The following is a 27,234-nucleotide window of genomic DNA, read 5'->3' as shown; positions in this document are numbered from 1 at the left end:
TTCTCTGATCAGTTCCGTACATTTCTTGTCATGTGACTGAGAAAGTGGTATCTCTGCTTCAGGGTTGTATTACTTGAGGTCATGGAAGCTGAGATGTGCATCCAACACCATCTGTCAGCAGTTGAGGGTTACTCTGTGGCCATTAATGCCCGAGTCCCAGCCCACCTTCAGGCAGCCCAAGCTTGTTGGTGGCTAGAGAACACCCTCAGGCAGGGTGGCAGGTGCTTGCAGTAAAACACATGCAATGTGCGAGGGAAATGTGAGTAGCAAGGGCGTATGAGAACACCAAGAGCATCTGCAGTTGGTGCCAAGAGAAATTTAAGTTGTTTCCAGGTGTTTGCTATTTCAAACAGTGTTGCAAAGAACACAATGGTTTATGTCTCCTTATGGAATGTATTGAATTTTTCTTACAGTCTAAACGAAAAAGTGGAATTTCTGTGTTATGAGGTATGTGTGGTCTCAATTTTACCACTCTCCAAGTCACTCTCCAAAATACTGAAATTACTCTCCAAGGGTGCTGCTGTACAAATTCTGTTTCCATCAGCAGTTACTAGAGTACCCTTTTGCCCACATCCTTTCCAAACTTCAGTATTGCTCAATGTGTTAACTTTTATCTATTGGATAAAATAGCTTTTTAAAGTTTTTGAAATTGGCATATTTTAATTGCTAATGAACCCAAAAAGACTTCTAATGAATCTCTGAAATTAAGTGAGCCAAGGATCCTTTAGTTGCGTAGAGAATATAGTACTCGATTCATTTTTCTAATGGGAACACATCTTTATTTATTAAACATGCAAGTATCCTCTTCAGTTAATTGCTTCCTTATACCTTTGCCAATTTTCCTATTAGGTTGTTTATCGTTTTCTCACTGGCGTTTTGGCATTTGCTATATATTCTGGATGTAAATGCTTCATCTGTTACATATGTTTCAAATAATTTATCTCAGGCGATCCCTTAAATATTCCTTAAATAGCCAATGCTTTTAAAATGTTTGTTGTATTTTTCTTTTAAAGAAGGTTTTTAAAATTTTAATTATTTTTTAAAATGGAATTTTCATAATGTTTAAGTCATAAATACAGAAATGGGCAGAGTAAAAATTTCTCTCCCGTCCTTGTTTGTCATCCCATTCACTCCCTTGACCACAGGCACCTATTCAGGGTGTATTTTTTGATGATTAAGCAAATAAAAACATAGATCTTACAATACCCTCATTTTAAACACTGTTTTAAATCTTAAAATATTTAAAGGTGCACAAGGAACTGTGCTACATACCACAAGGGATGAATACATGAACATGGAACAGAGCCTAACCACTAATGCTTTTTCTCATATCTGATGTTGAGTTATAAGATGCTATGGGAATTCAGAGGAGATATATTTCTTTTTAAGTGAAACAATTAACAACCCTTGAGAATAATGCATTAAGGAAATACAGTTTATTCTATGCCATAGTTTTTTTAAATATCTATATTTTAAATATTGAGTTTTCCATACACTGATGACAACTTAGCAAACTCAAAATTGAAGAAACTGCACATTAAGAACCTGCTGTATGTTGTGCACCTTGGGAATAGGTATTGGGGATGTAAAAGTGAACAAGTCAGGTCATCTCCAATTTTTCATGCGGTGGAAGGTGAAAATTAAACAGCAGTGAACACACAGTGGGTTCAGTCTGACAGTAAAAGAGCATCAGTGAAGCTATAGCCAATGGCCTGGGTACTTAAGTTTCAGGGGGAGGCATGTTCCAGGTGTGGAAAGATAGCCAGATGAGCCTGGGGAATGCTTCAGGCAGTAGAAAGGGCATGTAAAATGTTGTGAAACTGAACACGGTAAGGTTGAGAACCTGCAAAAAGTTCAAATTGGATGGAGCACCAAGTACTTGGTGTGGCAAATGACTGAGAAAAAGCTGTGGAGTTCGGTCCTGGCTCATTCCTGAGAAAGCCTGGTTTGGATTCTCAGGACAGAGGGGCTCTACTTAAAGTATTAAATGAGACTCTTAGCTGGTCAGATTTTGTCTTTATTCAGAAATAAAATTATACTGACGCATGAATAGTAGTTTGCTAGGTGCTACCCCTCAAAAATTTCTTAGTCTGTGTACCATTGCTTTTCTTAGAGGGTTCAAAAAAAAGAGTATTCAGGGTTGTCTGTAAACTACCGGTGTGTATATGCAATATTTTGAGGACAGAGTTTTAAACATTTGTTGATTGAAAGGTTCAAGAATCACTAAATTAAAAACAGGAGTTGACCAGGAAAGAACCCTTGAGAAAATTAACATTTAAGGAGCAGGTAGAGGAAGACAAACGGTTCCAAACAAGATAGAGAAAAAGTGGTTAGGCAGAGAGATTCATGGAAGTCATATGTGTGAAAGGCTTAGTTGCCATAAGGAAAAGATTCCAAGATTAAATCCCTTAAATAGAATAGTGTTTTATTTCTCTCATGTAACAGGCCAGGCTATCTGTGCACTAATGATGCTAATAGGAACATTATATTCATCAATGTTACTTAAAAACCCAGGTTCTCTCTACATTGTTGCTCTATCACCCCTTCATATGTTGCCTTTTGGTGTGCAAGCATTGCTGAGTTCACACATGAAGAGAAAAGGAGAGAAATTTCAGAAATAATAGTCTGTCTTTAAGTTGAAGACAATCTAGAAATGTCTAATAGAAATTCCATGTATGATTTGCAGGCTGTCTTCAACTTAAAAATAGGCTCTGTATCTGAAATTTGGCTCATTTTCTTTCCTATATATTTATGTTTAGTTACATAACCACAGTTGGTGCTGAAAGAAACTGGTAAATGTGGTTTCTAGATGGGAAGCCTTGCAATTTGGAAGGGGGAGAATATGTGAACAGCCAGCAATTGCCAAACCAACTTTTTACATTAAAAAAAAAAATGAGTGACCAGATAGGTTTCATATATTCACTTCACAAATATTTATTGAGCAGCTACAATATTTAGTCAGTATTCTATGTGAAAGGGATATAGACATTTAAAAAAAAAACTATCAGCAAAAACTTATAATCTGGACAAAAGAGATAAGCACTACAAAAGTTATCAAACAAATGTGTGATTCTATTTTAAGAAGTAATGAGCACCAAAAAGAACAATGAATAATAGAGAATGTGATTTCAGATAGAAGAGTCAGAGAAGTTCTATTTTTTTATGATTAAAAAAAACTGCAGAGGGGTGGGAGGGAAAGGGAGGAAGAAAGGGAATTGCATGGATGGTGGAAGGAGACCCTCATTGTTATACAAAATATATGTAGAAGATGTGAGGTAAAAAAAAGAATAGCACTACCTTAGATTGGGTAGAGAGAAGTGATGGGAGGGGAGGGGAGGGATTGGGGAGATAGGAAGGATAGTAGAATGAAACAGACATTATTATTACTGTGTGTATATATGTGAATGCATGACCATTGTGATTCTGCAACCTGTATACTCAGAAAAACAAGATATCGTATCCCATGTGATTCAAATGTATGATATGTCAAGGTCAGTGTACTGTCATGTATAACTAATTAAAACAAATAAAAAAAAGAAAAAGAACATGATATATTGAATACAACAAATTTAAAAATAAAAAAAAACTGCAAAGAATCATTTTAAAGACAAAATAATGCAATCTCCTGCCGCAGTCTGGCTGGGCACACAATCACGAGCCACCACACAGCTTGTAGATTCAAACAGCAACTCTTTATTCCCGAACTCACACCAGCCGTCTACAATCACGTTCTGGGGAAATCCACGTTCTCTGACCAAATCCACCTTCTCTCCCAAATTCACCTCCACTGGGCTTCTATCTCCAAAATATATTGTCTAAATCCCGTGAGAACTCAAGGGGAACTCAGGCAGCAGGATACGCCCTATTCCCAGCAGGAATAATCTTAAACCTTAAACCTGGAACCTAAACTGGGAACGCCCTAAACACCATTATCTTAAAACCAGGAACACCCTAATCTGCCTTGGTCCTTGAGCAAGGTCACGTACATTCAATGTCACTGCAACATGGGGTACGCTGGCAAGGAAATTGTCATACCTACTTGGCTAATGGCTCCCAGCAATCTCCCTCTTTGGGGAAGAATTGCAGTTGAGCTATAAGTCTAGAATATTGGACAAGGGAAGATGCTCATTAGGAGGAGTTTCAGAGTTTAAGTCAAACGAGAGTTATTTTTTAACAAGGTTAAGGCCATGCGTTTGGCTTACGTGAAAAAAAAAAAAAAAAATGCATGAGGGGATGAAGTTCTGAGGTGCTCTTGCTGGAAGGGAACAATGGATACAGTTGTAGATGGCTCTTTTATGACTTTATTATTTCCTAAGTAAGAAGTTAGGAAAGCACCTAAGTAAGTGTTGTGTGGGTTAGAACCGGTTCTTGTTGAAAATTATAAAGGTGTGGAGTTTTTGTGGAAAACCTCCAGCAAATATGAGACACCCAAATCTAGGAAAAAAGAAGGGTATCATAGAATTGCTCCTATGCCTGGGCTCTCTGGGTGTGTGCAGTGGCAGGGTACCTGTATTAAATAAGAGAAGGTGGGAATGAGGTGATGCCACATAGTGCCTGTTCCACACAGCAAAGACATGGCCCTTTGGAAGAGAAATGACTAGGGAACCACATACCCCAGTTCCAGATGTTGACTGGTCAGTTTGTAGGTGGTTGAGAAATGTTTAAGCCAGTATCAAAAAAATTAAGTTTTTGGAGATATTTCTTCAATTTGATGTTTAAAAAAATTTTTTTTTTGTTTGCTTTCCAGTGCTGGAGTTTAAACCCAGAGAGGGCCTGGTACATGCTGGACATGGGCACAACCACTAAGCCAATTCTCAGATCACCAAATTTTGATTTAGTTAACTTTCTTGTTTTCATCATGTGAGGTTGTTTTGTAGGGTTGTAAATTCATTGTCACACTTATGAAGTTAGGAAGACAGATCATAAATATATTAAGAAATTGAAATCTTACTTAATTCCTATTCTACCATTTGTGTTTTCTAACATCTTTCAGTCCCTAGTGAACTTACTAGTTTTACTTCATTTAACAACTAGGGAAATGGTTATTTCTGAAAAATATATGATTTATAAAACTATTTACAGATACAGCTCATTTAGCATCATAAATATCAGCTTTTATATTCCATTCATCCATAAATATTGCATCATAGAGCACTCAGCCTTCTTGGCATAATATATTTTTCTTGCTAATGTGATTCTAATTTTTTTCATTTTTTATTCTACTGGAATATTTGCATGTTCCCACTTTTATTCAAATCTTTTTATCAAGAATGACATCAGATGTAGGGAAAGTACAGCCAGAGTATTTTTACCTTTTGAGGATAACATCTTGACATCATGCCATTTTCGACTCTTTCAAGCCTTTTAGCTTTCATCTTTTTATATAAAATATTCATGGTTTCTAATAGTTTAATGGTTCTTGGATTACTCCAAAATATATCAAATTTAGTCCTTTGCAAGTGTTACTATTGTTTTTGCTGTTTACTCACTTTCAAGCAAGCCCATCCTCTATTTTTAAAAACATTGTTATTTATTATTTGTTAGTTTGCTTCTTCTCTAAGGACACAAATGTGTTTTTGATTATTTGTCTGACTTTCCAGTTGTGTTAACTTGTTCTTTGGGGCTTTTTTACCTTCCTTTCTAGAATAGCTGCTTTCTGCATTTAGGTTTTATACTTTGCTACTTTCAAGTGAGACTCCTGTTTTCCTTCAGCTCTTTGAAAGTCTTCTGTCATTATCTGCTGGCAGTGCTCTTCGGTGGTGCTTTGAGTTTCTCTTATATTCGCCCATGATGACAACTGTCCTCCTCTGAGCAAAAATTTTTCTCCACTTACTATAAAATATCTCTCAATAAAGAAGAGGTAAAAATTTCAAATCCTTGACACTGAATATATTGTACTTGACATCAGTCTTTTCCATGTTAAATTTTGATGTCCTATAACCAGTGATAATTGGTTTTCTCATTGTTCTTTTCTTCTCAATCAATATTTACCTGTCAGTCGGATGCAAATAAGTAAGATTAGATTTCATATGTTCTTGAAAGCAGGGTATCCCACCACAATTTAACAAGAGTTTTTGCAATCAATATTCATTTGTAGTATTTACGCACTAGAAATTACATAGGGGAAAATGTCACAGAAATTACGGCCCAAATCATATAGGTTTAGAGCACTTTAATCAACATTTCAAATTATATTCTTCTGTGGATAGGAGAATGATCAATGTTATTAACCTTTTAATCACTGCTCTATATTTGTAAACAAATTCAATTATTTATTAGATTAAAAATCGCTAGTTATAAACAAATTTAGAAAAGCAAGATTGATCTTAAAATACATTGCATACATATGTACATACATATATACATATACATACATATATCGGTATAAATATATACATGCACTATGAAATATTACATTTCTTATTTTACTAGCATGTTATTGAAATACTTCAAATTAGAAGAAGAAAAAAAGTAATTCTATGGTTTAAAAATTCTGCAAAGCACCATATAAAAAGAGGAACCAGAATATGTAAGTTGGAATTTTTATTTTAAATATTAATTATTTTTGAAAGATGAAATTTCAAAGTATTGTCTTCTTAAGGAAAATTTGACTGTATTGACATTATTTAATGCTTTTCTAATTCATTATTTCATTTGAATAGAGAAAATTTTGCATTTATTAGTTTTGGACATTTAATTTTCCTTGACCCTTGCAAGACACCAGGATGCTCAGATAACTAAGACAGGGTTGCTGCTGTCAAGAAGTTCTAGTCTTATTTTATTCTACTTCATCTTGAATAAAGTGTCACTATTGTTTTTAATGATTCTATATCCCATTTATTTTAATTTTTTTCAATAATGACTATTAGTGACTATTAGTCACTTCTTTGAGATTAACCTATGGTTTAATTTGTTTTAGGAGGGGTAATACTACTTATTGCCTGTCAGCAATCCAAGACTTCTAATATCATTAATCACTTTTCATCCACTCTGCAGGTGCTTTGGGACCTGGAGAGAAGTATCTGACATAACAGCTGCTCTCCAGTTGCTTAAGTGGCATTAGAGAAGGTTAACTAATGGAGCTTCTTTAACCCCTCTCAGAAAAAGACAGAATGTAAAAATACTCATTCAGAATACAAAGTGTTACTAAATGAATGTTACGGAAGTGCAAAGCAAGGCAAGAACATTCTGTATATATTGATAATGAACAATGTGTGTAAGAACAAATAGTATATTTAAGAGCAAAGCTCCTGCCTGACCTTGTATACTAGGAAGGTTTGGGACATATAGATAGGCATTTAAAAGTCTAGCCAAATGGATTTAATGCTAGTGTGAAGGTCCAGAGACTGATTTCATACAGATGTAGCAAATCCCTGTGGAGTAATGATATCCAAATGGAGAAACTGAGGTCCAAACAGAAACATGGGGGTTGGATCAGCATTGGAAAAAAGATGAGATGTCCATGTCAGTGAAAGTAGTGACATTCCAGCAAACCCATCCATAAATGAGAGCAGGGAAAATAGAAATAACATACTCTGGGGGACAGAATTTAAGGAATAAGTATGACTTTAGTTATATACAAAATACAAGCCAGAGACCTTCCAGTTCATATAAAATTTCACCAAATTGGTAAAAGTTCTATTACAGAAACTTTAAATCCAGGAAAATATAATTTTTACACCCAAAGGTTTAATTTTATCTCTTCAAGGACAGAATGAGCATAGAAATTCTAAGAACCCATGAAAGATGGATAGAACTGGGAGCTCATCTCCTAGTAGGATTTACAGAGAGAGAAGAGAGTGATCAGTTGGAATACTTCTGAATACCTTGATAAGACCTACAACTGACAATTTTAGCCTCAATCAGTTCAAAGGATAAAGTTTATTGATCCAGTGGCTCGCTGGCTTCTTGTTTCTAAGAGAGGAACAAGACATTGGAGGACAAGGAGTCAGTTTGAAACAGGGAAGAGGACTGAATACAAGGACTGACATTGAATGGTAACAGCCCCAGTCATAGTGAAGTGCAAGGGTAATGGACAAGGTACAGTCATCTGGCACAGGACAGCACGAAGTGAAGTTGGAACTTAAACTGAGATTGATACTGATAAAGAAAAGTGTAAAAAGAAAATTTCTAAACAAGAGGAAATAAATTGGTGTGCTGTTGAAAATGTCCAGATGGGATATGTAACTGAAGAAACAGGTGCTATGGTTTGGATGTGGCTGGTCTCCCAAGGGTCTTTGTGTTGGAGTCTTGGTCCTGTCAATATAACATTGTGAGATCTGATGGGACCTTTAAGAGGTGAAGCCTAGAAGGATGTCTGTCAAACAGTAGGAATTAGGGTAGTTCCTGAGCGAAAGTCTACATTTGACTGCACTCAACCCTCTAGCATCCTATACCAAGATGTGATTGCTTACCGCTGCACATGCTCCCACCATTACTATCCATCATTGCCATCTTCCATGATGTGTTAGGTCTGAGAGAGTCCTCAGTAGAACTAAATGATGCAGGTAGTGTGTCATTCAGCCTCCAAAAGTTTGAGCTTAATAAATGTCTTTTTAAAATAAAATAAAGTCAGATGCCTCAAGTTTTTTTTTTTTTTTTTTTTTTTTGTACCGGGGACTGAACTCAGGGGCACTCAACAACTGAGCCACATCCCCAGAGCCCTATTTTGTGTTTTATTTAGGGACAGGATTGCACTGAGTTGCTTAGTGCCTTACTTTTTGCTAAGGCTGGGTTTGAACTTGTGATCCTCCTATGTCAGCCTCCTGAGATTTTGGGATCACAGGCATGCGCCACTGCACCTAGCCTCAAATGTTTTGTTATAGCAACAAGCAGCTGACTAGTACAACAGGGAATCCAGAAAAGAAGCTGGTGCCTGAGAGACGAGATGAACTTATTTTCCAATGTCTGTGAAGAGTAATGAGAAAGACAAAAGCAAGTTCTTCAGGCAATTGGAGACTGAAGGACACAGATTAAGCCTGTATATTAATCACTTAAAATAAGCATGGCTGAAATGCGTAGCTCACACTTGTTTTAATAAACCACAAAAAAAGGTAAGAAAATAATTTCAGCTTCTTTTTACCTGCAATAATAGTGCAGGTTATTCTCTCTGGATCAGTAACTCATATAGCCATCAAAATGAAAGTGAAACATGCTGTTGTCTTCTGACAAGCTACCTTTCACAGAAGTTCAATTAAAAAGTTGATATATTAGCTACATTTCCTGAAAAAAAGTATTAATTTAACCTCAACACAACAGGATGGTTCACTTATTTGGCTGGGACTCAGAGCATAGAAACAAGGCAAAAGTGAATGCATAAATATGTACAAAGTTGACAATAAATATAATCAATTTAAATAGTAAATGTACTAGCATCAATTACCTGTGTTCCCAAACTTATTTTTGGTAGTTGTTTATAGGATTTTGTGAAATTTAATTAAAACTTAGATACAGGGCTGGGGATGTGGCTCAAGCCATAGCTCACCTGGCAAGCATGCAGTCCGGGTTCGATCCTCAGCACCACATACAAACAAAGTTGTTGTGTCTGCCGAAAAACTAAAAAATAAATATTAAAAAATTCTCTCTCTCTCTCTCTCTCTCTCTCTCTCTCTCTCTTTCTTTCTCTCTCTCTCTCTTAAAAAAATTAAAAATTAGTTACAGATGAAAGACAAGTACAAAAATGAAGCAAACTCTTATTTCTTTGAAAATTGAACTTATTGCTTTATAAAGCCTTATTGTTTTATAAAGGCTTTATAAAACAGGAAATTCCTAAAAATTATTCCTGTTAAATCAAGTATAGGTAAGACAAATGTAAAAAACTACAAAAAATGTAAAAATTTAGAAAGTTATACAGAAATATTTTCTCTAGTGACTATATGCTAGTTTGTTAAATCTTAAATACCTCTTTGAGATAGTTAATACATAGAAAGAAAATGGTAAATTACATTTGGTGGTCATATATGAATACCTGAACTAAATAAATAAATACATATATATATATATATATATATATGTGTGTGTATATATATACATATATATATGCATAAATTACATTAATGACATTATTCCATTATTTGTCATCCTGCATTGTAGTGATATGGCAAATCAGCTGACTTGCTATGTTAGTAAGGAGACATAACCTGATGTACTATTTAAGGCTGCTGCATCTTTGAAGTTCAGAACTTGTTCAGATCCCAGTTCCATGAGGCATGCCTTCCAACAACTTTCTACACATTGATGCAAGGACTCAGGTGCTTTCCATTTTGCATATCCACCAACATCACCCTCACCTTTTCCAGTTTTGAAGTCTAAGTCTATACATGGTAGGATTCTGTGATACTGACCTGGAGAAAAACACAGACCCCATCCACATACTCCTCACAACTCAGCCACTTGACCATAATTGTTCAAGTGAATCTAGGAAATATCATCTAATTGTGTCCTCCAGAAGTGCTGCAATCACTTCTTCATATAACACACTTCCATTGTAGGTACTGAGCTCTGAGCCAGGCATTGAGATGGGTACAGGTATAACTAAGACATACTTGCTATCCTCAAAATTCTTAGTAGTTAGGGAGTAGAACTACCTATAAGTTACTCGTAGTACAGGGTCAGATTTATTATGTTCCATAATAGAGGGATAAAAAAATTTTTACAAAGGAATATTTTTCAGAAGAGGCAATTGTGGAACACGGTTCAAGCATAGGAAGAACTTGTCATCAAGCAGAGGTAGAGGGGACAGCAGGAGAAGTGACAGGAGATGAGACTCTATGATGGGCGCAGAGATAAAGAAACACATTTTAGGGCTGAAACACATTTTAGGGCCACTGTACTATTTATAGTCACTTAAAAATCTGTGGTATGTGCCTGAGGAAGAAACAGAACAAGGAGAGTGGACAAAAGTTAGAAATGGGAGTGGCAGGGAGCTACTTCATCTGGCGCGGTGGGGATGGTAAAGAGAAGAGAGGCTAAACATTTGAAAATGTAGGTTTTTAAAGGCTGAGAATATTTTATACTGAATAATCTAGTAATTTTGTATTTTCCTGATGAGTGTTCTCTATTACTAATTCTTGGTTATTATTTGATTTCCAAAGGTTGTTTATAGTTGATCTCATAAACTGAGAGACTGTTAAAATATACCAAGACAAAAACTTTTTCTGGGTTTGTCAGTGATGTCTCTGGAAGCCTTAGGTGTGAAGAGAAGCACAGTGGAAATATCTTCTGTTGTAGCAGTATGTTAGCACATTGTAAAAAAACAAAACAAAACAAAACAATTTCTGAACAAGAAATAACCTCAATGACAACCTCACTGCCTCTAACTACCCTTCCCTATTAAATCTTTAGACAATCCTTTGAAAGTGCTTTCCCTTGACCAGAATTATACAGCTCATGTCCTCATTCAACACTCTCTTCTGAACTTATTATCAGGGCATAGATATTTTTGAAATTACACAGAAAGATAAATAAATCTCTCAGACTTTGCAGCCTTCAAGAGTCTTTCTAAATATCTAGACTTCACTTAAGAAAAGCGAGTGCTTCTGAAGTGGCACGTGTGTCTACTCTGCATATTCAAGAACGTCACATCAAAGCCACTCTAGGAACACGATTTTGAGGGCCACTTTTCCCCATTTCTATGATGCAGGGGAAATGTTCAAAGGTTTAAGGAGTAAAATAGCCTCTTGTATTCCCATTAAACCTTCTAGCAATAATTGACCACCTGTAAAACATCAAATTGTGTTGATATATAATATTTGAAGCCTGGTTTCCAGGTATTCTTCTGCCCGAAGAATACTTTCCATTATCTACAGAGGATGTTAGTTCTTCAAGAAGATAGCCTCACCCCAGCTAATGTGAAAACAAAAGATCCCCATCCATTCCCACAAAGAGGTAACAATATTGCAATGATACGTGGCATTATAATTAGCATGTAACTTTCAGATTGACAATTTAATTTAAATTATTCCAACTTTCAGAAAAAATATATTCTATGAAGCACATTATATGTAATGTTTAATTGTTAAATTTAGAACAATTAGAAATAGAGTGCAGTACAAGAATTCGAATAAAAGTGCATTAGTTATAAAGATCTCATCTAATCATATGACTTCAAATGGATTTCGGTTGTAATGAGTAATATTCATGTGCTCTTGAAATGCTTTGATCTAAGATGCAGCTTTCCTTATAATAATGGATGTAAATTCCCAAAGTATTGAAAAGAGAGGCCTGGACATACTAAAAGTGTCTGGTGTTACATTTATTAGTTCCTATCCAGTGATGGTATTCAGAGGGTGGGGAGACCTTAAATAAACAGGGAAAATGACTGATTCATAATCAGAACATCATGAAACTGAATTTTCATTTTTCATCCATGACAATCATTCTGTACACCTCACAGTGTGAGTTAGGGAACCAAATTACTTCATGTTTTGGCATATAGAGTAAGAATATAAAATCTGTTCCCTTCTTAGGATACTCCAATACTTTCGTACCGCAATAGCCTGACTCTGCTGACATAATTCTCAGTGCCTATTTTGTCTTAGTTTTCTCCGCCCACATTGAAGTTATTTTATATGATACCATGTTATTTAAAACCATCCATTAATGATTTTTTTTCAAATTTCTTGGGCTTGGATTTTGATACTTTTTCAAATTTACCTCATAAGAATTTGAGACTTGAAGGTTAGGCTGGAAATGTGTAAAGTCAGATGTTCTTATTAAAGTTTGTTACCTGAGCTCACAAAACCACAACAAAATACCTTGTTTTGTGTGTGGAGAAAATGAAGCATAACTCCTACTGATTTGAAAATAGTATACAATTGCAGGTAAAACCCCTCACCCCCAACTCCTGCCCAGGGATTCCTCATCACTATTTCTCCTACTCTGCAGGACAGTATTAAAAAAGGACTAATTATAAATAACTTATCATTTAAATGAGGCAACAATTTTTAAAAAGACAACAGTAGAAAATGAGTAAAAAAAAAAAAAAAAAAACTTCTGCAACCATGTTTGTGTGTGTAATTACAAGGTAAATCTTTTGTGAGACATGTTGGGTAGGTATAAGGACTTGATATGTAAAATAGGGTAAATTTCAAATAGGCATTATTTGAACAATTGTAAATAAATTGTAAGTATCCATAATCATATAAAACATTTCCATTAAGAATCATAGACACACATTAAAATAAGAGCAATTAAACTTTGCCAAGGATTCCCCATCTAAAATATCTATTAAGTTACCAGTGAAAATTATTAATTAGGATGAGTATATGTGTGAGTGTGATTGGTTTGTTTTCTTAGCCTTTTTCAACTCTTAGTAGTAGGATATGTTTTCTGTTTCTTTCACCTACACTTTTTCACCTCACAGAGGGAGGACTGAAGTGTCCTCCCTAATGTATCTGGGAAACAGTGTCCTCCCTTCCTAATGTATCTGGGAAACAGTAAACGTTTTAGCTACTCTTTTGTAATTTATCCCTTGTCAAAAACAATAACATTGTCATCATTCAGAAATGGTTGCAATAACTGTGACACTTCACAGATAAGAACAAGCTTATTATTCACAGCAAATTTACAAATCACTGTTGACTCTCCCAGATTGCTAAAACAAAGCAAAATTAATTTTCAGTCTTGCAGATTTAAGGTAACTATTTCCAGTTCAATAAGCATCAGGAAATACAATCTAGTTGTTAGATTTGTTCAATTATGGAGGAAAGTTCCAATGAAAATGGCAGGAAAACAACATTTGAAAGAAGTGAAATCCAGCTGGACAAACTGCTAAGCTATGATTCGTAAGGACTTAATATTGCTCAAAATAGACATGATTTCTACAGCACTAATAATCTTTTTAAAAAAATTTTAGTTGTAGATGGACACAATGCCTTTATATTTTATTTATTTATTTTTATATGGTGCTGAGGATTGAACCCAGTGTCTCACATGTGCTAGGTAAGTGCTCTATCACTGAGTTACAGCCCAAGCCCCTGATAATCATTTATAATAATTATTATAACCTTGACATGTTATTGCCACATTTTAGTAAGTTAGGCAAATCAAGAGGTATGGGAAATCAGACATATTATATAGTAATTGAAATTATTTTCTCTTTAGCAGATTTTGGTGGCTGGTGTGAACATGTAGCAGATTCTGTGATACTCTAGGTCCCCGTGTTCCTTTGATACTACGGATGTAGTCAATGTTCAGCAAATACATGTTACATTTATTTACGAATGTGTATCCAGTGCAATCTTAAATAATGTCAGAAAAGGAACACACTTAACTTAGTGAAACACATTAATCATAGTGCAAAGGCTTAAATAGTTCCCATGACAAAATATAGATATATTTCTAAATCAGCAGAAATGCAGAAGAGCGTGGTAGGTTAGAAACAATGGGATAATGACTTAGATTTCATTATGGCAAGATTAACTGAGCAGCTGTTGAGATTGGATAATGGTATGTGAGTTTCTCATCACTCTGTAGCATGTTTCCACTAATACAGATTAAGAATGTCTAGATGAACTATAATTATCTCTGTGGCTTGTGTATAACATAATTAGCTTTTGCCAACACAAAGTATTTTATTAAGTGGAAAACTATTTTTTTTAAAAAATTATAGAAACGGCCTCAAGAACAAATCAAATAAAGACAGAAATGTTGGCACTCATAATAGTGATATGAAAAAAATACTTATCTCTTTTCATAAGATAGTTTTCAAAATCCTAAATCTTGTTTGCATGACAGACACTTGAAAGATGGTTTCAATTATGCTGACTGTTGCTGGAATTGGTGTACCAGGTGTCCAGACCACAAAATGGAAAATGCGATCTTTGTCCACCTTGTATAAATACAGTACTGAGATAAGCTTGTCTTTTAAGTGCCTGATTGCTACTTAATTGCAAAGCTGCACTCTTTAAACAAAGCATCCCAACAATAAACAATCTTAATAACACTACAATGAAGAGCTCTTTGCAGATTCTCTTACCTACACTGCCACATGTATAATATGTAATATCTTGTAACTTTATGTGACTAGGTTTACTAGGTGTTCTTCATTATATATTTTTTAATTTTTTTAATTTGTTTCAATTAGTTACACATGCCATTAGAATGCATTTATGCACTTTGATATATCATATATAGATGAGATATAATTTCATTTTTCTGAGTGTACATGTTGCAGAATCATATTGGTCGTGTAGTTACATATACAGTAATAATGTCTGTTTTATTCTACTATCTTTCCTATCCCCATATACCCTCCCGTCCCTTCCCATTACTTCCCTCTGTCTAATCTAAGGTAACCCTGTTCTTCCCTAGTGCCCCCTACCTTATTGTGAATTAGCATAAAATATACTGTCCTAAAATATCTAACCGGAATATTTTTGTTGATCAGTAAAAGCTAACTGAAACTATGAGTATGGTACTTATTTTCATTCTTTTGACATTCTTGTTACAAATCTTTTAAAGCAACTGTGATGTAATACAAAGTATTAAGTCTGAGGTGATCCTATGAGAATTCAAATTCCAGCTCTAAAATGTTGTGGCAGGCTCTCTGGGCTAGTCTTTACCCTCGGAACCAGCATTTATTCAATGGTAAAATGAAACTAATGATTCCTATCCAGGTGGGGTATTGAGAGAATTGCATGAGATAATTTATGTGAATAGTCATCTTAGAATAGGTTTGTTCAATCTGATTTTGAAAAAATAATGTGTCAGGATAAGTTTTTTTTCTTTCATCTCTGAAGAGAATATGAGTAGATTAAATAATATTTTTGATGAAAACACAATATTTGAAATTATCATTAATGGATAAGATTGTGAATTTATCCTTCATTACAGAATAATTGTTTCCTCTTCTTTGATTTCTTTTAAGTGAGTTATTTTGCCCTTTCTCCTCTATTATTCTGTTTGAGGTGAATTTTTAAAAGTATTTATATCCAAAGTACATGTATAAAAACACAAATTGGTATGAATATACTTTGTATACAACCAGAGATATGAAAATATAAAAATATTTATATCATGTTTCTGAACAGATTTCTGAACTATTTTCTATTATTAAGTTCTTTTTGTTAATGTTTAGAAATTTTTCTCTTTCATTTTCATATTTTATACTTAATGTTCTTACTTTCGTTTCATTAATTGAATTTTAATAACTTGGCACCTTCTCTGCTTTGCCTTGGTATGCAGTAGTGCCAGTCACTGTATGGTTTGGTCTTCAATCAGCTCCTTGCCCATACTTTCTATGGATAAGGACTGGCTTAGGTAGGTAGGGAATAACAGGGCCCAGATATTTTAATTCCTAAGTCTTCTTTTAACCTCTGTGTTATTTAATATAAGGCAGACTATGATCTCGCCTATTTACAAAGAGTCAGGACCCTCGTTCTCCCCCATTCACCATTGAATCCCCTCCTATATCTGCGCAGAAGATACATATCTTAAGATGGTGAATGAAGGAAGTGTAAAAGCTAAGTAGTAACAAAAATTTTGTCATTAAAATTCCTACTATAATCTTCTTTTCTGTTTCATTTCCTGTTGGAGGTTATGGTAATGTAGGCATAACACCAATATTTGTCTTTCATTGTTTCACATTTACTTGGCACCCTCCATGATAAATATGCATTAGGAAAAGAGATAAAAAGGAGAAGACCCATATTCTATAAGTATTTTATTTTACAGTATGATAATAAATATAAAATACAGAAAGTAATAAATGATTGAATGGCAACTATATTACAAATTATTATTAAGAATAAAGAACAATTTGACTTTTCAATAAGATTCTCTTTGTATTACTTTAAGAAGATTAAATATTTATTTTGAACTAAATTATTTTGCCTTTTAAAAATACATTAATGCTGAACAGTAAATTAAAATTAACTTAATATCATGTCAAAAGAGAATTCTTTTTGTTACTGATACTTATATATTTTTAAAGTGTAGTCTTATTTAATAAATTATTATTTTTATCCAAAGACCTACTGTTCTATTAAATAAATAGAACTTATTTGTCTTGTAAATTAAATTGGTTTGTATTAAAGAGCTGCGATGATCAGAATTTAGTTAAATTCATCAAAAATTTTTGCGGGAAAAAATGTCATTATCATTTAAAAGCACATTTAATGAACAGTTAGTTATTCATGCTAAGTATTTTAATATTTATCATCTATATTATTCCACTTAGACTTTGGGAAACTGAAGCTAAAAAATGTTACCTGCCTTGGTCTGTTGCCAAACTCATGCTTTGTCACTACTTTCTTAGGGGAAGGAGATTCTAAGAAAAAGAAAATTTCTCCTTTACTTTAAAATCTGAAACTTACCAGCAACTCTCATTACCTTGAGTTTTTTTTCTGCCACTGAAAAAATTACCATTACAAACATGGTCTCACTCTACTTATTCTTAGGAAGTAAGCTTGGGAATAAAGCTGAATTAATACTTCCATAGGAAAAAATATAAAATAACTTATAGGGATGTAAGTATACTACATTTAGAATAGTTTCACTTAAATCACAAATAGCCCTATAATAAACATCACTGGTTATGCTGCCTTTTGCAGAAGTGAATTGTTAGTTAAAATTTAAATTTTAAAATTGCCTTCAACAATTTTCTTCACAGTTTATATTTCTATCAACAATGTCTCTAAGTTTCATTATGAAGAGGATATGTAATACCTAAAGTAATATATTTAATGTCATATATATGTTAAATATCATGCATATAAATGTGTCCCATAGTTCAATAATGTATAGTAAATACTTACTTCTGGGAAACAATTGAAATTGGGGAAAAGTGAAGAAGAAAATACTTTTATTTTAATGCATGTGTATTACTTGAATCTCACAAGAACATGAGTTAATATACTGCTATGAGACTTTTTTAGGGTGTTTACTGGGGACTGAACTCAGGGGTGCTCAACCACTGAGCCATATCCCCAGCCCTATTTTATTTAGAGACGGGGTCTCACTGAGTTGCTTAGCTTCTTGCTTTGGCTGAGGCTGGCTTTGAACTCAAAAATCCTCTTGCCTCAGCTTCCCAAGCCTCTGGGATTATAGGCGTGTGTCACAGCACCTGGTTCTGCTATGCCTTTTAAAAACTAAAAGGCCTAAAGGTAATTATTGTAGCAATATCAAAATAAACAGAGTAAGATCATCAAATCTAAATCTCACAGCTAGAGTGTGATGGCTTTCTGATTTAGATATGTCTGGGCATATTTTATGGTCTGAGATTCCTCATATGCACTAGTATGAGAATTATTTTTCTAGGCAATATGGAAAAATAATAAAAGAATCTAGGTTTCCAGAGAAAATCATTTTCATCTGTACCACTGGATAAGAGTAGTTCTAATGCAACTACATGAATAATATTACATATTTTTTTTTAAATCACTATTTGCAGATGACCTGAAGCTATTCATATGCTTTGTTGATGGTGAGTTTTGGTGATGAGATATGACATCTTTAAGCTATATCAAGAAATACTGCCAACTGAATTTAAGTTGAGTATGCAGCTAACATTTGTTGCTTTCCTTCTCCCTAAATTCTGAAGCTTAGAGTTTTAACTTGGAATTGTTTTGTAAGTTTACCTCTAGCCAAAGTCCATAAAATGGCTTATGTCTTTCAATAGTTAGCCTAATAGATTTGCCCTGTGTTGACACTTTGTTCTTCATATACAAGACCATGTATATAACATAGCTGTGTTGTTTTTAGTGGGCTTTACTTTAAAATGGGAAGAGGATTTTTAACAATTATTTGGTTGTGTAAGTGTTTTTAGTAGGACTTTGGGATAAATCATTTATTCATTAATTCATGGTTTTCCTCTATTCATTCTAGACTATCATCAATAATGTATTGAATCTCTGACCATGTTGTGGGGTTATCAAGAAAAGAGCAGCATGCTGAGGTTAGAGGTGTGAGATTGATGAAGTCTCTTGTGTTTACATTGTTGTGTGAAAACATTGTACAACACAGTAAAATTACCAAAAAGAATGCCTCCTGCTAGTCTTGGGAATATTTCTTTATCAGAGGAAACTCCGTCAGAAACTGGATGTACAGGAATAGAATTTTTCATGGACAGAGAAGGGGATATATTTCTGACATGAAGCCATTGAGAGGAGAGAAAGACATGAAGCAAGTTTTCTGGTACATGCTATGGCTAAAGCTTGTAAATAGATTGTGATGAGAGAGATGAGCCAAGATCAGGTGCAAGAACAGGCCAGATTTTGGACACCACAGAAATCCCATGCTGCAGACCATGGCAGTGGAGAACTTTTAAAGGGTTTTCAGCAGGAGAGCAACTGAGCTGTACATTTTAGAAAGAGACTTTTGGCAGCAATACGAAGCACAAATAGGGATTGCACAATAAGAGGCATTAAATGATTTATTTGGGTTACACTGAGACATGAAATAAAGCCAGAGTGGCAGGGATGGAGAGGCAAAGAGAGGAGTGGAAAAGAGAGGAAATAAGTTGATGTAGGATATGAACAAAATAATATTGACAAGTCTGGATCAATGTCAAATTTGGTCAAAGTGGAAAATGCAAATTAGTATAGGTTAATACCCAGGCATCTGTTTTAAGTTAGTGGGTGAATGCTGAAGCTATTCAACAATAGGAATAAAAAGGAGCTTTTGGAGAAAAATGTAAGGAGTATTTAGTGTTCAATGTTAAGATGCATTTTGTTTGAAGTTTACATATGCTGGCCAAGTGGAGGTACCAAGTAGGTCTTTGAATATTGGGCCTAGAGGTCAGAATATGGCACTGGATGTATTTACTGAATTGGAGATACAGATGTGTTGGTCATCAGCGCTTAAGAAATAGAATATTGGTAGACTCAAAGTCAAATGGTGAGAGGAGGAAGAGAAAAAATAGGCACAGTAACCTGCAGAAAAATTACATTTAAAAGGACGAGAAGACAGCAAGCTCACCAAAGTAAGCTGTCCTTTATTTTCTTTTCCACAGTTCATTTTTCAGACATCTGGGTTGCTTCAGCTTCCCTCCATCCTAATTGAATGTACCAGTATGTTATGCCTGGACCACAACTGTAGCCTTTCAACTTTTCTCCCTCTCTAGAGTTGCCCAATTCCCACTCTTCCATCTGTTCTCCACTGAGCAGCCAGTATAATGTCATAAGGAGGTAAATCAAGTCATGCCCCCGCCCCTGTTTAAACTCTTCAATGACTCACAATGGACATGTGGTAAATTCTTTTATCATCATTATTAGAGTTTTCTTCCCCCATTAGTTTTTTTCTTCTTTGTCCTTTCTTTTAACCCCAGAATAGCAAATACATTGTGAAAACAGCTTAGAAAACTGTTTAAAATATGATAACTGGCAAGTTTATGGAAATATATTCCTCACCAAAACGGCTTGTTTATATCAGGAGCATTTGATTTCTTGATAATGCCTTATTTGAAATGAATGAGAGTTAAATAATGTTTCTATCATTTGTGTTTTATTTGACCCCTGAATTCCAAGCAACAAGTAAAATAAAACTATGAAAAGATGCTGGGCACTGTTGGAGCATGCTTGTAATCCCAGTGACTTGGGAAGTTTGAGGCAGGAGGATCACAAGTTCTCGGCCAGCCTGGGCAATTTAGTGAGACCCTATCTCAAAATAAAATGAAAAATAAAAAGGGCTGAGGGTAGACCTCAATGGTAGAACACCTTGGCTTCAATCCCCAGTATTTCTCTCTCTCTCACACACACACACACATACACACATACACACACACACACACACACACTATTAAAAGACCATGTTTGACATTTCATGGAAATGAATCAGAGTAAAATTGTAAAGTTAAAAAATAGAATAAGAAAGGGACATATCAATATTTGATATTTTTTAAAAACCCAAATCTCACAACCAAGATTTATATAATTGCAGTGATTAGAAACAGGATCATAAGACAATATGCTCTGAGTGTTTCTTTAGAATGGATTAAATTTGATTCTAGATGTAGTAGGTAGTTGATAAAAACCTGTAGTATGTCTCATCTACTGGACAAAATTTTTTCCAATGAAGTAGGATAAACGTGACTAAAGACAATGGTTACAAATCTTGGTGATATGATTAGTTATGATTTCTTAATGTCATAATTTTGAGAAGATGATACAGATAGTGTCTTTATATAATGAAGTTGATCACTAGAAGCAGAAGACATATATTTCAAGTTCAAACATTTCTAATGAATGTCTCCTATAGCAAAATATATATATGCATAGTAACATTTAACAATGAGTATAAATATATGTTTGCATTTTTATGACATCTGCCAAAAATGCTTTTATGTCCCACGTATATGAGATGAAAAGAATGAAACACTTTCTAATTTAACTATGACACAGAAAAGATTCTTAATTAATTTCATTAGTTAAGGGACATTCACCAGATTTAGTTCTGTGGATAACCAGTATGTGACCATGGGTCAGGTGCTGAGTTAATTACCTCTTTCTGATGAAGGAACAATAGGCTTTCCCTGATGGATCTAGTCTAAAAACTGACTCTTCTTGGTAAAATCTAGTCACAAATTCAGTTTGCTGAATGTCATACTCAGAGAGTTTATAGAGAATCTGGAAATTGACTGCTAAAACAGAGGCATACCTAATTTTATTGAGACAATACCAAAATTCACAAACTTTGGACCACCTCTCACAAGAAATCTAACCATAATCACATTGTACTTAGTAACATTCTACATGTCTTTATTATAATCATTATAATTATAGACAAAACTGTAATTTTATACAGGACTTGGCAATCTAGCCTTATGTTTAGTGCATTGTTTTGGGCTTTAGTCTTCAAGACTTCAGCTCATATTTTTATAATGAAGAAAACATCCCAATTGCCTGATGTGAAAATCATTCTAAAATGATATTTCCAAAGTCATGAATGTAATGCAACTAAAGAACAATGTAGTTATATCTTATTTGGTAGGAGGTATAAAAATGAGGAAAGAAATATGTTCTAGTAGTACAGAAATTCAATCTTTTAATTTTAAACCATCTCATTGCATTTTGCAAACTCTGCCAAATGTGGAACAGTAGTTAAGAAATGATTTGCAGAATGGGTCTATCTCAAAGTCTTCATTTTGTTCTTCCATGTGGAATCTATTTACTCATTTGTACATGTGAACTTTTAATCTCTACAGCATGTTCCTAAGCTTCACACTGAGCCTGGAAGTTGACACAGATTCAAATCAATAAGCAAATATAAGAGTCCTTTTAAAGCATTCAGTGGAAAAATATTTGTTTCTTTCAATTTTTGAAAGTTTCATCTTTGCACAAAATGTTCATCTATAGGTCAAAGATATTTAAATGTTAATTTAGCACTTTGTGGGCCAAATGTGTGTTAAAGAAAGGAGAGTCATTGGAAACCAGGCTTGCCTCATCCTACAATTGCATTCCGAAATCTTGGTGTCTTGGTTAAATTATCATGCATATTAATTATACTGATGAAAAATATATTCAATATTTTCACGAACCAAGTTCATTAGAATTAAGCTTCATGAAACCAGGCTCTTTATATCTTGTTTCCTGCTGAATCCCCAGTGCTCCAGTCAATGCCTGGTAAGAATCAGAACTTCCACACTGTGCTTTAAAAGCAAGAGCTGAAGCCTGAGACTTTGAATCTGGTCATAGAACTGCTTCTAAGCTAAAATCTTAGCCGCCTCATATCTCTTTCCTTGAACTTCATTTTCCTCATCTTTTAAAAAAAATTAGGATTTTTAAAAAATGGTTTTATAAAGGCATTTGGCACTTATACTATTATTATAATATGAAATAAACATCATTACATGCGAATAAATACACTTCCACAGGTTATATAATTGCTAAACTTATAAATTAGGTTCCCTAGTATGTGGACTGAAACAATTTTAGGATATAAATCCCCTCATATCACATGGAAATATTATAAAGCAATTTTCCCACAAATGTTTTCCAAGTACCATTAAAAAATAAGAACCTGGTGGTGCAGTTTCTTGATTTGGTTTAAGGGAAGTATCAGTCAGAGTTCAGAGTGGATTATTTCTTTTAACTGCACAGGGTGGTTCCTGCAGGTCAGGGTTGAGGTTGAGGGCAGGCACCTGGAGGGGAGCTTCTAGCACTAAAGGTAGTGTGTGAATAAATAGAAGATATGTTACTTCCTGAGTTTAGATGATATTTGTATTAAATGAAAATCATGAGTCTGAATGTACGTTCATGAAAGTCTGAAATAAGTATAAGATAAAGATCATATGGGATTAACATATTGCAAAATCGAATATAAAGTATGTTTTATTAATCCCCTTCAATCATACTCATATTTTAGATCTTCAGGAATTTTACTGGGATAATAGTCCACATGAAATTCCAAGCATTCTTTCCAAATGGTGAGTGGAACTACTTATAATTTCACCCTATTTATTAGTAGTTAATACATCTTTCTGAGAACTGAAACAAGAAAACTGAATTACTGGTATTCATTTATGCTTCAGTTCTGTTTATAAGAAAAATTGGAATCGCTAGATTTTCTTTTTACTTATTAAATTATTACCCTAAAATGTGAATCTATCACATGTAATTCTGTGAACTGTTTATCACTTTCCTCTGATGTGTGACAAAATTAACTTATCTGCTACCAGCAAATATATTTAGCAAGCATTTTGTAGGAAGGATTATATGTAAAAATTTACATATAAAGTTCTCTCACAGATAATTGTGTGACTTTTTTTTTCTTATACGAAAATTATAAAATCCTATCTGATGGGCTTTAACAGATATGTAATTATCTATGTTTTAAATGTTATCAAATTCAGTACACTCATACACTTCATATTTTGGTAAACTGATCCAATTTTACTTTGGAAATCATCTTCAATAAGAGTTTCTTTCTTCAGTTTTGAGGTAGAAACGGCTAAATCATTTTTATTCTTGTGTATAATCACTTGGCAGTAACTGAGTACTATCACCCTTGAAACTTCCTGCTTAAATTTGTGACAGTCCCAGTATCAACAAAATGGATGTGAAGTCCTTTAATGCTGTTGAATAATAGGGAAGTATCTAACATACTGATTTTTCTATAAGTTCATGACCCAAGCAAAGAGCTTCCAAATTACATTTATTACATTTTTCTTATTACTTATCATGTTCATAATGAATGGATAAAAACAGGAATAAAATAATTATTATTCTCCAAACTTGGCATAACTAGTTAACCCTTTATATACATATATATATTGCTGAATATTTTCAACATAAAAAACACAGTCTAGTATAGGAATTTAAGAAATTAGATTGAAGATGATATAAAATGTGTGTTCACCTCCTCTGTCTCACACTAACTATGCAGTTGGCTGCCACTTGTTTTCTGTATGACTTTGGCCAAGTCCTTTGCCTTTCCTTTCTCATCTGCAAGAGCTAATAAGGCATACCTGGCTGACAGGCAGGTTGCCTTGAGGATTAACTGAATTGATATGGGTAAAGTGCTTATAACAGGGCCTAGCCCATGAATGTTAGATATTGCAAAATTATTTATTACATTCAAATCGTTTTTTGTGTGAAATCAGAAAAATAATACTAATTTGTGCAATTTTTTAATCCTAACATTTCATTTAGGTTTTTATTAATTTTGGTTATTCTTCAGATGGTTCTTTTGTGGTTCTGGGTAGAAAACCCTATTATTTGCCAATAAAAAATTTTAGAGACTATTTTATCTTTTCCTTTTCATTCTCATGATTTTAAACTTTGAGTTCAGTACTTATTGCCTTGACGATGGCTTTCAGATCAACATAAAATAACTGTGAATAAATCTTTTTTCTTCCTAATTATTAGGAATGACTTAGATGATTGTCATTTAAGTATTGCATTGACTATTTGTATGATTCTTACTCTTTTTCTGTTACCCTGTTCTTTGTAAAATAAATTATCAGATATGCCTGTGGATGTTCTAGAAATCTTGAACTATATAAATACATACATTTTACTCTTATGATTTGGTTTTTATCTTTGATCAATTGATTTGCTAGTAGTATGTTACCCTTGCATAGCTGGTCTTTTATTACATACTTTAATTGAATTCATTTTTATCTACTTGAAGTTTTGAAAGGTGTTCCAAAGTGAGAATGACATATAGTATATTTTCTTGCTCACTTTATTTTAGTACTTATTTTTTTGGTATTTAAGAAGGTGATATTCACATTGGAAACTTTGCAAATGTATGTGGAGTGACTATTTTGGAAAAAATCTTACTAGCAAAATAATTAGGGTCTATAATTAATTTCAAAGGTGATATTTTAAAAAATTTTAAATAATTTTACTAATTTTTCTTTGAAATTTGTAGAAGTTCTACTTAAATATTTAGTTAATTTTCATTATGACATTTTCTGAAGTACTACATTGCCAATTTTATTAAGCTTTTACTAGCATATACTTATAAATAACAGTCTTGTGGTTTATAAAATAATTGCTGAATGTTTAGTAAACTTCCTATAATTTCTAATTTTTATGCATTTTTCCTTATTTTCATTTATTATGTAGGTCAGCAATTTGCATATTTTATTGATTCTTTAAAAAACTATAAAGTGAAATTATTTGCTTGCTTGCTATTTTTTCTCATTTATTAATTCTGCTTAGTACCTACTCTATTTCTTATTTTCCTTTTTTATTTCTGATTTTTATTTCTAAGTGTATTTTGGATTGTTCAAATAGGATTTGAATATAACATTCAAAAACAATATGTGGTTCATGTCATGTCCTACTTTGAAGATAGTTCCATTAATTAAGCATAAATTATTATATTATCCAAATTCTTTATTCTTATAATTTATCTAATAGACACAGATGAGGGTAGTTTTTGCAAATTCTTTCAATACCCAAGTGATTAATTTGGATTTATATACTTGGTATAAGTCACAAAATAAAAGTTGGTGATTTATATGAGTAATTTTATATAAGAAGATGAATATTTTGGGAGTGTAGAAGATCAACTGTAGTATGAGGAAAGATTAGGGCCAGAGATAAGAATTAGGTATCTGTTCAGATATGGCATTTCCACTCTCATGAATCTCAGCTTTAGAAATATTTTTCCTGTCTTAGAAGGAAGCGTTTGGTGTTCTTGTTCTTTTCCAAAGCTGTTCTCACCATCTTCTACTTTTCTTTCATCCAGAATGGTTGTCCCTTCAGATTTCCTTCTCAATTCTTTTGTGACTTTAACTTCTCAAATGTAAAATATAATAATCATTTTCTTGTCAGATGAGTTACTATGTTCACCCCTCCCTCTTATTTTAAAAAATTTGCTCTAGTTTATAAAAGGCATGAAGAATTTCTGCCAGAATTTGAGATACAGCATTTATTCAGCCACATATCAAACCTTTATTGAAAATCAACTGTACTAAAATTCTATTTCCCTAAGATAGATAGAACCTTTCACCAGCAAACTGAAGAGATTTTAATCATTTTTTGAGCTCTTCCAAAACTCAGTATCTCCAATTGGTTTTAGTAGAACTTTTATTTGATGACTTAAAGACACCCAAACCTTTATTAGCTCAGTCTTTATTGCCAACCTGCTCCTCCTGCATTTCCTATCCTGGTTGATGTCTGATATTACTTTCTAGTAGAAATGAGCTCTTAATAAGTAATCTTTATTGAATTAAAATTGTAATTTTATATGCTACATAAAATTTAAATTTTATATGCTTTGTCCTGTCCTTAACAAAGCTTTATTAAGGTTCTATTGATTAGGAATTTACATCTATCCCAAAACTCTCTTTACCTCTATATGTATTCTTTTACTTTCAAAAGTACAAAATATGCTCCATAGTTTTTCTATAAGCCCCTAATGATTTATAGATTCCTTATTCCTTATTCTTGTCTGTCACCCACTGTGCCACCTGAGTTCTTCATAAAATTTATATATAATCATGATAATCATTGATTCCAAAGCTTTAATGACTTTGCATTGTTTAGAATAAAAAGCCCAAACTTCTCAACATGTCGTTCACTTTTCTTCACAACATTATACCAAGTTTCTCTTTTATCAATTTGTTAGCCACATTTGTACCAATTCCCCTGAATCTATTTACACTTACTTACTATGTATTATGACTTCTTCTTATTTGAACTACTTCCCGATATTGATGAGTATCCAACCAAAGTTGGCTGATCAATATTAAAAAAAAAAAAATAAGCAGAAGCTTATTGTTTCCTAGATGGATAAGATCCAGGAGATGTTGTTTAGTTTGATAACTTACAGAAGCCATTGAAG

The 27,234-nt window shown here is 33.6% G+C and overlaps 1 long non-coding RNA gene across 1 annotated transcript in view; it reads left to right on the top strand.

Moving 5' to 3' along the window:
• LOC124083803 (uncharacterized) overlaps positions 1-27,234 on the top strand; it is a 290,521-nt gene that overhangs the window by 197,834 nt on the left and 65,453 nt on the right. Inside the window, exon 8 of the long non-coding RNA XR_009225524.1 lies at positions 23,302-23,362. This is a non-coding gene — a long non-coding RNA (uncharacterized LOC124083803). The remainder of the gene's footprint in view (positions 1-23,301; positions 23,363-27,234) is intronic.

Source organism: Marmota monax, unplaced genomic scaffold (assembly GCF_021218885.2).
Source record: "Marmota monax isolate L192 unplaced genomic scaffold, Marmota_monax_Labrador192_F-V1.1 WCK01_AAM20220418_F8-fsc00016, whole genome shotgun sequence".
NCBI classification, from domain to species: Eukaryota; Metazoa; Chordata; class Mammalia; order Rodentia; family Sciuridae; genus Marmota; species Marmota monax.
Note: the sequence above shows the minus strand (reverse complement) of the source record. Positions and strands in the feature narration are given on the sequence as shown.